This window comes from Crotalus tigris, unplaced genomic scaffold (assembly GCF_016545835.1).
Source record: "Crotalus tigris isolate CLP2741 ecotype Arizona unplaced genomic scaffold, ASM1654583v1 scf7180000024338.4412243, whole genome shotgun sequence".
Classification (NCBI taxonomy): Eukaryota; Metazoa; Chordata; class Lepidosauria; order Squamata; family Viperidae; genus Crotalus; species Crotalus tigris.
This window is the reverse complement of record NW_024100508.1, coordinates 1,154,962-1,168,636: the sequence shown is the minus strand read 5'-3', so window position 1 is coordinate 1,168,636 and position 13,675 is coordinate 1,154,962. Positions and strand designations below refer to the sequence as shown.

At 45.0% G+C, this 13,675-nt stretch overlaps 1 protein-coding gene across 4 annotated transcripts in view; it reads right to left on the bottom strand.

The window, feature by feature from the left end:
- LUZP1 (leucine zipper protein 1) overlaps positions 1 to 13,675 on the bottom strand; it is a 71,408-nt gene that overhangs the window by 15,279 nt on the left and 42,454 nt on the right. The gene's annotated exons all lie outside the window — the stretch shown is intronic.

Sequence of the window (13,675 nt, the reverse complement as noted above, 5' to 3'; positions counted from 1 at the left end):
CAGCCACCGAGATGGCACGGAGACCTTATGTGCATACTAATTTATTATTCTCCGACATAAAATGCACAATGGGCATGAAGGTTCAGTGGGCCAGCATGTTGTGAGACCTCCTTGGACATGACGTATGTCATCCATGTTGTACACTGACCAACAATGGCACAACCCCCGCAGTCACACTAAAGCAGGGCAGATCGTTTCCTTATAGTGGAAGACATGGCTTGCTTTCCATGTCTCTAGCCCTGTCCAGCTGGAACTTCAAGAGAAGGCAGGGGATGTGTGCACATCAGGTACAGGTGAGCAAATTGTACCCTTCTATGACCCAAAGACAGAAATGATGGCATAGAGTCCCTAAGAGGGCCAAGGATGAAAACGAAAAAAGAAAAAATCAAGTTGATATCACACACTTAAACAAGCCAACAATATCATGCCGCATCTTCTTCTCCTTGGCAAGCCCTTCCCTCTACATCCTGATGCCATCTGGTTGCAAGGGAAACCCCTTTATACCCCAAGTGCAACCTCTTGTGATACAAATCGCCCACAGTCCTGTTACACCATTTCCATCTATCAGATGTCCTTTTCCAGAGAGTTAGTTCACTTCCTTTTCCTTTCCTACTGGTGAATTACTCAGCCTTGTAAAAAAAAAATGGGCAAAGAAGCATTTTGTATATTTGAGACAGGGAGCCCAGCTTGAGGCTGGGACTGTTACCTCCTACAGGCTAGAGAACACTTGGACTTGGCCCATGGAATTAAAATGGACATCAGAGCAATTAACAGAAGAGAAAGGAAAATCACTGCAGGAAAGTCTGAGATAATTACAACTTCCATAAAGACTTCTTTCTTTCTTTCTTTCTTTCTTTCTTTCTTTCTTTCCTTTCTTTCTTTTCCTTTCTTTCCTTTCTTTCTCTTCTCTTTCCTCCTCCTCCTCCTCCTTTTTCTTCTTCTTCTGCAAAATGATCCCAAATTCAAGTATGGAGCTAATTTGGAGCTAATCTCTACAGGCCTACAACCTGACCTACTATACTATTCATACAAAACAGTTAACCAGGTCAGTTACAAACCTACTGGTTCCTTGAATCCAAGGCATTGTACAAATCCAAATTGTCGCTTAAATTCAATAAACATTTTGTATGTAACAACCACTGTAAGATTGCTTTCCTTACTCCTAACTCCATGCTAGGTTCAAATATCACATTAAGCCACAAAGGGATTTGTTTGGTTTTGCTTTATGAGATCTATGAATCCAGCAGAGTGTGTAAAATATTCTTTGTGGTTTAGTATTATGTCAAAATTAGATCACTGTGGCTTGTTCAGACCAAACACAGTGTGTCTAACAAAGCAATATTTTAAAAGATATTAGCTTTTCCCAATATTTTTACCAAGTCTGTGGGCCTTCAGATGCTGCTGATCTACTATCCTAGCATAGCCAGTGGTGAAAGAGAAGTGGGAGTTGTTGGGATGGGATGTCTTACTAACCTGAAAAGAAGAAGAGGAAACAAGACCATTGCAAATGTCTATGGAGATTCTCAATCATCCAGGTCATGGTTGTCCCAAACACGCTTTTTCCAAAAGACAACGGGACTTTCTTGTTTTTTTTCCCTTTGAAAACATTTCGCTTCTCATTCAAAGCTTCTTCTTCAGATGATAAGCGAAACGTTTCAAAGGGGGGGGGGGGAAACCCCAAAAAAGTCCAGTTGCTTTTTGGAAAAAAGCACCTTTGGGACAAGACCATTGCAAGAGAGACCTTGGCCCAAGGCAGTAGGGAGGCTTGTGGGGAGAAAGAAACTTAGAGCACTTCCTCCTTAATTACATTATGTATAGACTGAGAAGGATAACCTCCTTGATAAGCTGTCAAGGTTCTGTTTTATCAGGGGTCTTCAAACTTGGCCCTTTTATGACTTGTGGATTTCAGCCAAGCACACTGGCTGAGGAATTCTGGGAGTTGAAGTCCACAAGTCATAAAAGGGCCACGTTTGAAGACCCCCGTATTATATTATTCTCCTGGTAATAAATATCTTCCAGAAATCCAAAGGGTTCTTCTTTCCTACATTTGCCAGCCTCAAAGGGCTTGGCCACTGTACTTCAGCCATGGTTATTGTCTTCACAAAGCTATTTAGCCTTTGACCCACACACAAGATCTTGCCAAGGCTGGGAAACTCTGTCTTAGTCCAACATCTTATTTCTCATTGTGGCCAAGGGACTGCTTCTCTGACACATGTAAAAAGAAGACAGAGGGCAATTGCTCCCCTGCCATTCTTCCCCTGCAACTTGAACTAGGCTGCTCACAACTTGGGAGGTAAGGCTAGGTCTTCAAGGCTAATAGCCCTTATTAGACTTGTCCTTCATGAATTTATCCAGTTTATTTTAAAGTCATCCATGTTCAGGGCTATCATCATGTATTCTGGCAATGAGGTCCTCAAGGTAATTTGTACCATGTGAGGTTGTGTTTTCCTTTGTTTGTTCTAAATCTCTTTCCAATCAATGTCCCAGGATGACCCTATAACCACCCAACCACTTCCTTCTAGATCTTCCTCATTCCATCTAGGTCTTCCTCACTATTCTGCAGAATTATCCTTCTTATCCAAGAGCTTTTGGGGGGGGGGGCTTCTTTTAAATTGATCAGCTGTTTCCACAGCTTTCTTTGCAGCCTTAGAGTATTAGAAAATTGCATTAAAATATAAATTGCAATGCCCCACTCATTCAAGTGATGGATTCTCCATTTTCCCCACGAAGTGCATTCCAATGGCAGGGTTCTAATTATTGCAGAAAATTTAGGGCTTAAATGGAACAGGGGTCCTTTTATCATAAATATTTATACGTTGCCTTTGTGTGGAGAAAAGTATTTAACACAAAAATATTCAAAATAAAAAGGAGGGTGTGGAGATGGTGAAAGCTCAGAGGGCAGGAATACTATAAACAGCCTTTCCCCATTCCCCCTTTTTAGTTTTAGTTTTCCATTGCTTTTTATCATTCTTTTTTATTGGGACAAACCAAACATCAACAAAACATTCAAGATAAAAAGGAAGTAGTTGTAAAAAAAATGGAACAAGAACAAAAAGCAAACACTGGAGAGGGGAAAACACAGTTGTGGGCATATGGGAATATACAAACACACATTTGTGGTCTTAAGGAGAAAGACAAAAAAAAAAATAAACATCTGCATTCAATACTTCTATCTGGAAAGGCACTGACACAGATGGAGTTTATCTACTAGATATGACATTATTGCAAATAGTGAAAAATTTTTCTTTCCGTTCCTGAGATGGCACTGCTGTAGCTGCTCTTAAAACCAAAACGATAACTGAAGGTTGGCCTGACTTTGCCTCTGGAGTATTATTTACCAACCAAGACCATGCAGATGTTTTCTTCCCTTTTTAAAGAGCAGGGCTTCCTGTCCACCAGACAGGAATAGGGTTTTTTTTTCTTTATAAATAGCAACCACTAAAGGTAGCTTTGGGCTAAGTTAAATTAAAAATATAAAATGGCTTCTCCCAGCTCCTTAGACAGTCACTAGGAAGACTCAACATCTGATATTCTCCAGATGTTTTGGATGACACTTCCTTGCCATAAATCATAAATCTGGAAACTACCAGGTGACCTTAGAATACTCTTCCTTTCCCTGATGCTTGGAAGGCACTCCCGTAGCGAGAAGAGGTTTACTGAAATGTCTTTATATTGTAAAAATGAGAATATAGGGCAATGACAGCCAGTTTGGTCTAGTGCAGGGGTCTTCAAACCTGGCCCTTTTATGACTTTTGGACTTCAACTCCCAGAATTCCTCAGCCAAATTTGAAGACCCCTGGTCTAGTGGTTAAAGCGCCAGCTAGAAACCCGGAGACTGTGAGTTCTAATCCCACCATAGGCATGAAAAAGCCAGTTGGGTGACTTTGGGCCAGTCAGTCTCTCTCAGCCCAACCCACCTCACATGGTGGTTGTTGTGGGGAAAATAAGAAGAGGATGGTGTGTTGTATATGTGCATCGCCTTGAGTTATTTGTAAATAATTAAGTTGGAAGCAAATCAATAAATGACTTTCTATATGGTCTAGATGGGGGGGGTCCAAACTTTGCAAGCTGAAGGTGTGTGGACTTCAACATCCAGATTTCCATATTTTTAAAGTTGCCTAGTCTGAAAAATACTGATCCAGGATTTAATAATATTGTAAATGTTGAGCTAAATCTATATTAATGTATGATAGAGTTTTGATTTAATGATGTTGCTTTGCTGAGTATTCTTCTAGTCCTCAAACCTAGGACCCTAAATAAGGGACTGGAGAATTTTAGGAATGTAGAAATATGCAAAATTAAAGCTCCAGAGTGTCTCTGCTCTCATCACTTCCCAATTATCTGTCCAGAAACTTTGTTTCTCATTCGGTAAGCTAAAGTCAGCAGCTTTTGCTGACAGCATTAAGCACACTAATGTATTGAGATTCCAGCAAGTTTAGATTTCCTGATGATTTGCTGACCTTCTAAGCTAAGGGAAGCAAAACAAAGGAAAAAAACAACAACATTTACACACTATGCAGATGATATGTTCTGCTGCAGGAGCAAATTATCTTGTTTCAGCCTGTCAAGGTAGGTAAGAAGAATAAAGAACTGAAAAGGGGGGGGATATTAAAGATAAAAGCTTTCTTTTTTCTATACTACTAGTAGTGAAGAACGTTTTTATTAAGACACACATACAAATTGCAGAGGACTAGAAATGTGTTCCCGTAGCACCTTTTTTGTGATTATTTTTTAGTTTATCTTTCTCTTTCACCAGTTCAAAGGCTCCAAGTGACTGGAACAGGCAATAAAAGACACAGCCATGGCCTCATGTTACTTTTGAAATGAAGAATAACATGGATGCTATCTAATAGCACTTAGACTTATATACCGCTTCACAATGCTTTACAGCCCTCTCTAAGCAGTTTACAGAATCAGCATTTTGGGTCTGGGTCCTCATTTTACCGACCTCAGAAGGATAGAAGGCTGAGCCAACCTTGAGCAGGTGATAATCGAACTGCCGGCAGTTGGCAATCAGCAGAATTAGCCTGCAGGACAGCATTCTAACCACTGTGCCATCTAAGCAGAAGGAAAAGCAGAAACATAGACTCCTAGGGCTGGAAGGGAGCTGGGAGGTCTTCTTGTCCAACCCTGTGATCAAGGCAGAAGACCTTATATCATCCTAGTCAAATGGTTATCCAGTCTATTTTTGAAAACCTCCAGTGATGGAGCACTCACAACTCTGGGAGGCAAGCTATTCCATTGATTAATTGTTCTCACGGTCAGAAAATTTCTCCTTATTTCTAGGGTACATCTCTCTTTAACAAGCTTACATCTATTACTTCTTAACCTGCCCTCAAAATTCATCAGAAAGCCCCTTTTGTTTTCTCCATTTACCTCACAGGAAGCTCATGTCACTGTAGGTTCCAAGGAGAAAATGGCACTTCTTTGTATGCAATTTTTATTAAAACTTTTAAACAAGAAGATGAAAAATAATGCAAACTAATATAAAGTAACGAAGAAAAAAGAAATTAAAAAAAACTGAAAAGTGCTAGAAAAGAAAAAAGTTGAAGCAAAATAGAAAAAAAAAGTTATAAAGTAGTGGCTTCTAATATTCTTCACAACAGTTATAAAGTACAAATATATTTTAACTTCTCTCTCCAAAGTTACAACTCATTACTCTTGTTTCTATACTCTATCCTATCTAATCCTCAAAACCATAAATCAGAAGTTCATTTATTTTCGTGCTTATGCAAAAAGGCTCTAAGAGGCTTCCAGACACCAATAAATGTAGGTAATACCTTTTTTCTAATCAAAGAAATCAATTTATCCATTTCAGGAAAGTCTGACAAGTCTACTAAACATTCCTCCACGGTCAGCAGTGCTGAATCTTTCCACAGAGAAAAATGACAACTTCATCACCACCCCTGGTCATTTGTCAAATACAACCCAGAAAAAAAGAAAGGAAAAATTCTGGTCTCTGAAAAAATGCTGACCAGTCAAACTGTGAGACAGCTCAGTCTATGGTAGATAAATTTGTGCAAGGAGAAAGCCTGAAATGAACTCTTACAGAGCCGGCTGTTTAGGGCACCAAGTACAGATCTGGGACAAAGAGATGGATGGTCACTAGACAACATAACAAGAGAAGGGGCGTTGTCTTACCTGAACGCCTTTTCTCAGCATGATTATGTAGAATCCACTGGATGGGCAGTTTCAGCCCTCCAGCTCAGCAAGAGACTAGGTCAGAACTTTGGCCAAGCCTCCCTCTGGGTGTGTCTTCCCAGTTTTGACAAGGCGAAGCATCACTGACGAAGTCCAGCGCAATGGCTCCAATTTTTGTGATACCTGCCTAGACTATCATAACGGGAGGGTGTGGATTCTACATCATCATGCTGAGAAAAAGCGTTCAGGTAAAACAACGCCCCTTCTCCAGCATGATGAATGTAGAATCCACTGGATGGGACATACCAAAGCCGTTCATGTCCCCACGGGTGGGAAAGTCTAAGCTTGTGTCCCTTGAGAAGAAACAACCTGTTGCAGGACTCGCCTGCCAAATGCAGTGTCCGCCGCTGCAAAAGTATCTAATAATGTCTCACAAAGACGGAAGGGGATGACCACGTCGCCGCCCTACAAATCTCAACTGATGCCTGCTTGGACCAAGCAGCAGACGCAGCTGCGCTGTGCGTTGAGTGAGCAGTAATGTGTGTGGGAACTGGAAGTGACTGAGAAATATATATACCTATGGTGGAAGATGAAATCTTCCGACCCATGGCAGAGGGTTGAAAGGACACGAACAAGGCCTCTGACTTGCGAAAGACCGAGGTTCACTTGACATAGTGGCGCAGGGCCCTGCACACAACCAATTTATGCCACTGCGGTTCCAGTCTATGTGAGGGATGCGGACAAAAGTTGGGAAGAACTAATTCTTGTGACCTGTGAAATGAGGTATTAACTTTTGGAACGAAGAAAGGATCCAATCTTAGGACCACCCTATCCTCGAAAAAGGTACACAAATCATCCCTAACTGAAAGTGCAGCCAACTCCGATATTCGCCTAGCCGATGTTATAGCTACCAGGAACGCCACCTTTAAGGACAGAAAGTGAAGAGAACAGGAACTAAGAGGTTCAAAAGGAGGGGAAGTCAAAGCCTGCAACACCTTGGGTAGATCCCAAGATGGATAGCGGTGTACCACGGGTGGCCTGGTATTGACCGCCCCCTTTAGAACGGCATTGACTGCTGGATGTTGTGATAATGGGCTCAAATTGTCGCAGGAAAGGACCGTTGAAAGGGCCGCGATCTGCCTGCAAATGGTACTGGGTGCTAAGCCCCGGTTCAAACCCTCCAACAGGTAATCTAGGATATTGGGAATTGTAACTGAAAACTGATTGAGGTTATGTTTGGCACACTACGTGCAGACGTTTCTCCACGTGGCGTCATATATCCTATTAGTCGAAGGGCGCCTCGAGGCTTGAATCAACGAGATCACCCTGCACAAATAGAATTGCTTAGCTAGAGTTTCCTGCTCACGTGCCAGGTGGCCAGCTGGAGCCACTGAGGATCGGGATGTTGAAGGTTCCCCTGACTGAGAGCCACTCGGTCCGGGGGAATCCTCCATGGTGGTGAGATTGAAAGATCTACAAGGTCGGCAAATCACGGATGCCTTGGCCAATGTGGAGCAATGAAGATGACCTCTGCTCTTTCCTGGATCAACTTGCGGATAGTTGCCGGTAACAATGGAAGGGGAGGGAAGGCATAGAGTAGACTCGCCGGCCACTGGCATCGGAGGGCATTCGTTCCCTCCGCTCCCCGTGCCGGGAACCTTGAAAAGAACCTGGGGAGTGTTCGACGGGGAGGCAAATAGATCCAGCTGAGGGCGCCCAAACCTCATTGAGATGTCCCTGAACAGGGCTGGATCCAGTCACCATTCTGAGTGGTCCACCGTGGCCCTGCTCAGGGAAACTGCTTGTCGATTTGCCTCTCCCGAAATGTGTTCTGCCCTGATGGACTTCAAGTTGGACTCTGCCCAGAGTCCCAGATCCAAAGCCTCCTGCATGAGCGCCCAGGACCCGGTCCCTCCCTGTTTGTTGACGTGGGCTTTGGCTGCCATGTTGTCCGTCAGGATGAGGACATGTTGTCCCTTCACCAGGGAGGAGAACTGTAGTAGTGCTAGATGTACGGCCCTGAGTTCGAGTCAATTTATATTGTGGGCTAGGTCCGATCGGGACCACTGCCCCTGGGCCAGATGAGTTTGGAGATGGGCACCCCAACCGAATAGACTGGCGTCTGTGGTTAGGGTGATCCTGAGAGGCTCCTTGAAAATGCTCCCCCTGGTCATCGTGGATGTGGTCCACCATAGTAGTGATAGCAAGGTGTGGTGGGGAACCCTGACCCTCCTATTGGATGCACTCAGATTCTGTTTTGGAAGGGAAGGAGGAACCATTGTAGGAGCCTTGAATGGAGTCTGGCCCATGGAACGATGCCCATGCAAGATACCATCTTTCCCAGGAGTTTGGACAACTGTACCAGAGGTATTGTTTTGTCCCTCCGAATTTGAAGTACCAGCTTTTGGATGCTGATCCGACGCTCCTGGGAAAGATAAACCTTGCACAGATCCGAGTCTATGACTGCCCCAAGGTGCAAAAGTTGTTTTGTGGGAATAGTGTGGCTCTTTTTGAAGTTCACTGAGAACCTGTGTGTCTGAAGAGTGTGTATCGTGATCTGTAGATCTGACTGGGCCGACTGAAAGGAACTGGACTGGACCAGAATGTCGTCTAGATAGCACTGCACCCGCACTGGTATCAGCCTGAGGTGAGCCGCCAAGACTGCCAAGACCTTTGTGAAAACCCTTGGAGCTGAGGATAGACCAAAGGGAAGTGCTCTGTATTGGTAATGCCGGTGTGCGTAGCAGAACCTGAGGAATTTTTGATGATCCGGATGTATGGGGATATGTAGGTACGCCTCTGTGAGGTCTATGGATGAGAGGAAATCCCCTTTTCTGATGCTGGCGAGTATGGACTTTAGGGTCTGCATTTTGAACCTTCTGTATGTCAAGAAGTGATTCAGACCCTTTAAGTCCAGTATCACCCTCCATCCTCCTGAGGCCTTGGGAACCACAAACAGGATGGAGTAGAACCCCTTTCCTTCCTGAGCCCTTGGTACAGGTTCTATGGCTCGAATTTCTTCCAGATGGGAGATGGCCGTAGCTACCAAGTTTGCCTTGGTTGCGTTTCTTGATATTGGGCATCTTATAAAGCTGTTTGGGGGGGTGAGAGTAAAACTCTAGGATGAGATTGTACTTGACGGTCTCTCATATCCAAGAGTTGGAGGTAGTCCTTTCCCAGACGTCGCTGAACCGCTCCAGACGACCCCCGGTGGGAAATCCCTCCCTGGCGTCACTTGGACCACCTATACAGGCAACCACCTGATCCCCTGAAGGGACGCTTAGATCAGTGGTTCTCAACCTTTCTAATACCGTGACCCCATAATACAGTTCCCCATGTTGTGGTGACCCCCAAGTGGGTGTGGCCATCAATAAGAGGGAGTAGAACAGCTAGGGAAAAGGGAAAAAATGGCGGACAGCGTGGTTTGGCGACCCCCGTGAAATGGTCATTCGACCCCAAATGGGGTCCCGACCCACAGGTTGAGAACCACTGGCTTAGATTGAAACTGGCCTTTAGCTCCAATGTTCTGGCGATCCTGCGGACGATCCTGCCTGGGGGTGGAAAGATCGCGAGCCTCTTGACCAATCCCAGGACTGCCCCACCCGAAGGGGGTGTCTCCACTCCCAGGATCTACTGGGGTGGAAGGCCTGCCTACGGAACTCCTGCTAGGGCCACCTGTCTGACAATTTGGAAGGATGAGCAAGTATCTTGCGTTTGTCCTTGCCCTCAATAATGTGAGGTTCCAGGATCGATCCAAATAACTGTGTCCCGCTATATTTGGATGTGGACAAGCGCCACTTTGATTTCAAATCAGTTTTCCACTGCTTCAACCAAAGAAGCCTACGAGAGCCAACCGTGGCCGCTATGGACCTGGCAGAGTATCTGGTAGAATGCAGAGAAGCATCTGCCACATACTCTGACGTGGCCAGTAGCTTTCCCAGGGTCTGGTGTGTTCGAACCTGATCTGGTGGAACGATCGCTTGCAGCTCCCGAAGCCACATGATAGAAGCCCTGGCAAAGAAGGAAGACGAAGTTGCAGCTTTGATCACCCAGGCCGAAGCCAGGTGTGCTCGACGGAGGGAGAGTTCAAACTTCTTGTCCTCTACCTTCAAGGCCTCCGCCATGTCCCCTGGGATAGCATATGTGGAGAATAGAGAAGTCAATGGAGTATCTACAGAAGGTACCTCCAAGAGAGAGGCAAATGAAGGGGAAACGTTAAACAATTTCCTCTCTGAACTGTTAAGGGAAGGCGGAGTGGCAAGAGCAGTCCACTGTTTTTCCACTGAAGTACGGAAAACCTGTGGACAAGGAATCTGCATGTCCTCCACCACCTTTTCCCGCAAACAGAGGGTTAGACTCCTGACTGGTGGAGGTAGAAGGCTTCTCCTCCTGCATTGAAGTGAGGTTGACAGTGGTAACAGCCTTCAACAGTAAAGACCTGAAGAGAGAAGGGTCAAATAGTCCAGAGGTTGACGCCTGTTCGGGCGCTGCCTCTTCATCCTCTGACAAGGCGTGTCAGCTATCTCCAGGTCAACAGACTCTTCCTCCCCTAGTTGTGAAGAAGTCTCAGAAACCCCTGAACCAGGGACATTAGAGAGTCCCACTTGAGAAGGAGGTATAGAAGCAGGTGGTGGTAGATGAAGGGATCGTTGGCCCTTAGAAGACATGAACTGCCTAAATGCATTGTGCATGAAGGACTGAAATTTGGCAGACCACCTCTCCTCCTGATCCACGTGACGTCTGCCAGCCTTAGCTGGGATAAACGTGGCCTCATGGCCTTGGTGAGGAGAGGGAGATGAGGAGCGAGGGGGATCAGCCTGCACAGTTTCCCCCTGAGGAGACCAAGCCCTTGTAACATCTTGAGGAGGTGCAAAATGAGGCTCAGAAATAGTGTCCAATGGGGCGGGAGAAGCCACTTCAGCCTCACTTGACCTGAGCCTTTGGGCTTTGGAAAATTCCCTTTCCAGTACCAAATGTCTCCTCGAGGTCTCTCGCTCAGCAGATTTTGAGAGCTCCCTGGGAGAAATATGCTTTGTCTTAGCCTTTTTCTCCCCCCCCCTCCGTGGCCAAATCAGTAGAACTGCGCTTTGGTTGAGGTGGGGGAATACCGGAACCCTGTGATGCCTGAGGTGAGACTGATTCTGATGACACTGAGCTTCCTCCCCGCCCGGTAAAGTGTCTGACAAGTCAGACCTACAAAGGGGCCTTCTAGTCCTTGTATCTGCTAGGCATGATAAGACCCCCCCCCCAATGGCTGTCGTATTCAAAATCCGCACGAAAATGGCGACCGCCTCAAGGTCACACCCAAAATGGCGTCCGTTCTCTTCTGAACCCTCTCAAGATGGCGGCCGCCTGTAAACCATGTGGCCAAAATGGCGACCGCGCCCTTCTAAAACCTCCCCAGAAGTATTTACTTCAAGAAGAGAGGATTTAAAGATGGCGGCCGCCTGTGAAACATGCGGCCAAAATGGCAACCACGCCCTCCGATAAACCTCCCAAGAGGATTTACCCAGGGAAGGGAGGATCGAATGGGAAGCAAAGCGAGAGGAAAGGATCCCAGGCAGAATATGGCTATAGGAGTAATGGGAGAGGAACCCTCTAATCACATGCTGTTTGAGACGAAAAACCTCCGCCAGAGAAGACTGAAGCAGACGTCTCGTGTCAACGAAGCCAAGGAGAAACAAACCACTGATCAGACCGCGTCATAGGAGGTTTGAATCGCCAAAAAACAGCTGCTCATCTGTCCCTCGCCCCACGGACAGGAAAAACACTGAAAATCTCTTCTCTGAAAGCTAATAGCTTTCAGCCTCCAAGAGGGCCTATAGCCCAAAGCCAAAGAGCCCAATAACAATTCTGAATTCCCAAATCTATCAATTTGTACTAATTTAAATTAAATATCTAATTAAATATACTCAATTCTGACTGACTAATTTAGATTCTCTAAAATCTTTAAAACTAACTTAATCTAGCTATGGAGTTAAGAAATTTGTGCCTAGCTGAGCCAGAGACTAAGTCAAAACTGGGAAGACACACCCAAAAGGAGGTGTGGCCAAAGTTCTGACCTAGTCTCTTACTGAGCAGGAGGGCTGAAATCCAGTGGATTCTACATTCATCATGCTGGAGAAGATTGGTCTCTAAACAGCGTAACGAGATTCTTAATACAGAGCAAGGAAGAGAGAATGGAATGGAATAATAATAATAATGTTGGAAGGGACCTTGGAGGTCATCGAGTCCAACCCCCTGCTCAGGCAGGAAACCCTACACCATTTCAGATAAATGACTGTCCAGTTTCTTCTTAAAAACTTCCAGTGTTAGAGCATTCACCACTTCTGGAGGCAGGTTGTTCCATTGGTTAATTGTTCTAACTGTCAGGAAGTTTCTCCTTAGTTCTAGGTTGCTTCTCTCCTTGATTAGTTTCCACCCGTTGCTTCTGGTCCTGCCTTCAGGTGCTTTGGAGAATAGCTTGACTCCCTCTTCTTTGTGGCAGCCCAAGATATTGGAAGACTGCTATCATGTCCTCCCTCGTCCTTCTCTTCATTAAACTACACATACCCAATTCCAGCAACCGTTCCTTATATGTTTTAGCCTCCAGTATCCTGATCATCTTTGTTGCTCTTCTCTATACTCTTTCTAGAGTCTCAACATCTTTTTTACATCGTGGTGACCAAAACTAGATGCAGTATTCCAAGTGTGGCCTTACGAAGGCATTGTAAAGTGGTATTAATACTTCACGTGATCTTGATTCTATCCCTCTGTTAATGCAGCCCAGCACTGTGTTGGCTTTTTTGGTAGCTGCAGCACATGCTGGCTCATATTTAAGTGATTGTCCACTAGGACTCCAAGATCCCTCTCACAGTTACTACTATTGAGCAAGGTACCCCCTATACTATACCTGTATATTTGGTTTTTCTTGCCTAAATGTAGAACCTTACTTTTTTCACCATTGAATTTCATTTTGAAGGGACCTTGGAGGTCTTCTAGTTCAGCCCCCCCCCCCCCACTCAAGCTGGAGAACCTGTACCATCTCAGACAAGTGACTGTCTAGTCTCTTCTTAAAAATCTCCAGTGATGGAGCACCCATATATCACCTTGATGTATATATTTCAATGATAGCACAATTTACATGTTAGTCCTTTCCCAGAGTCTCTGAATAGCACACAATCAATTTTTTGTTACAAGGAATTTACATCCAGGAAGCAGCCACAACACACACAGAATGTGTGGTCCCACTTTCTCCCTCTCCAGATGTTAATTGCCTCTGTACAAGCAGGTTCATTTAGCCATTGTGGCTAATCCTTGCCTCCTAAAGTTCAGAGCATTTTCGGGGACTCCGCCAAGTATAAATACTTCCAGTAGTCCTCAATTTACACCCATTTCTTTAGCGACCATTCAGAGTTACAATAGTATTGAAAAAAGAGACTTAACGGCCAATCCTCACCACCTACCACTGTTGCAGCATCCCCAAGGTCACAATTTGGGCCTTTGGCAATCGGCATGCAATTTGTGAGACTTGCAGCATCCTGAGTTCACATTA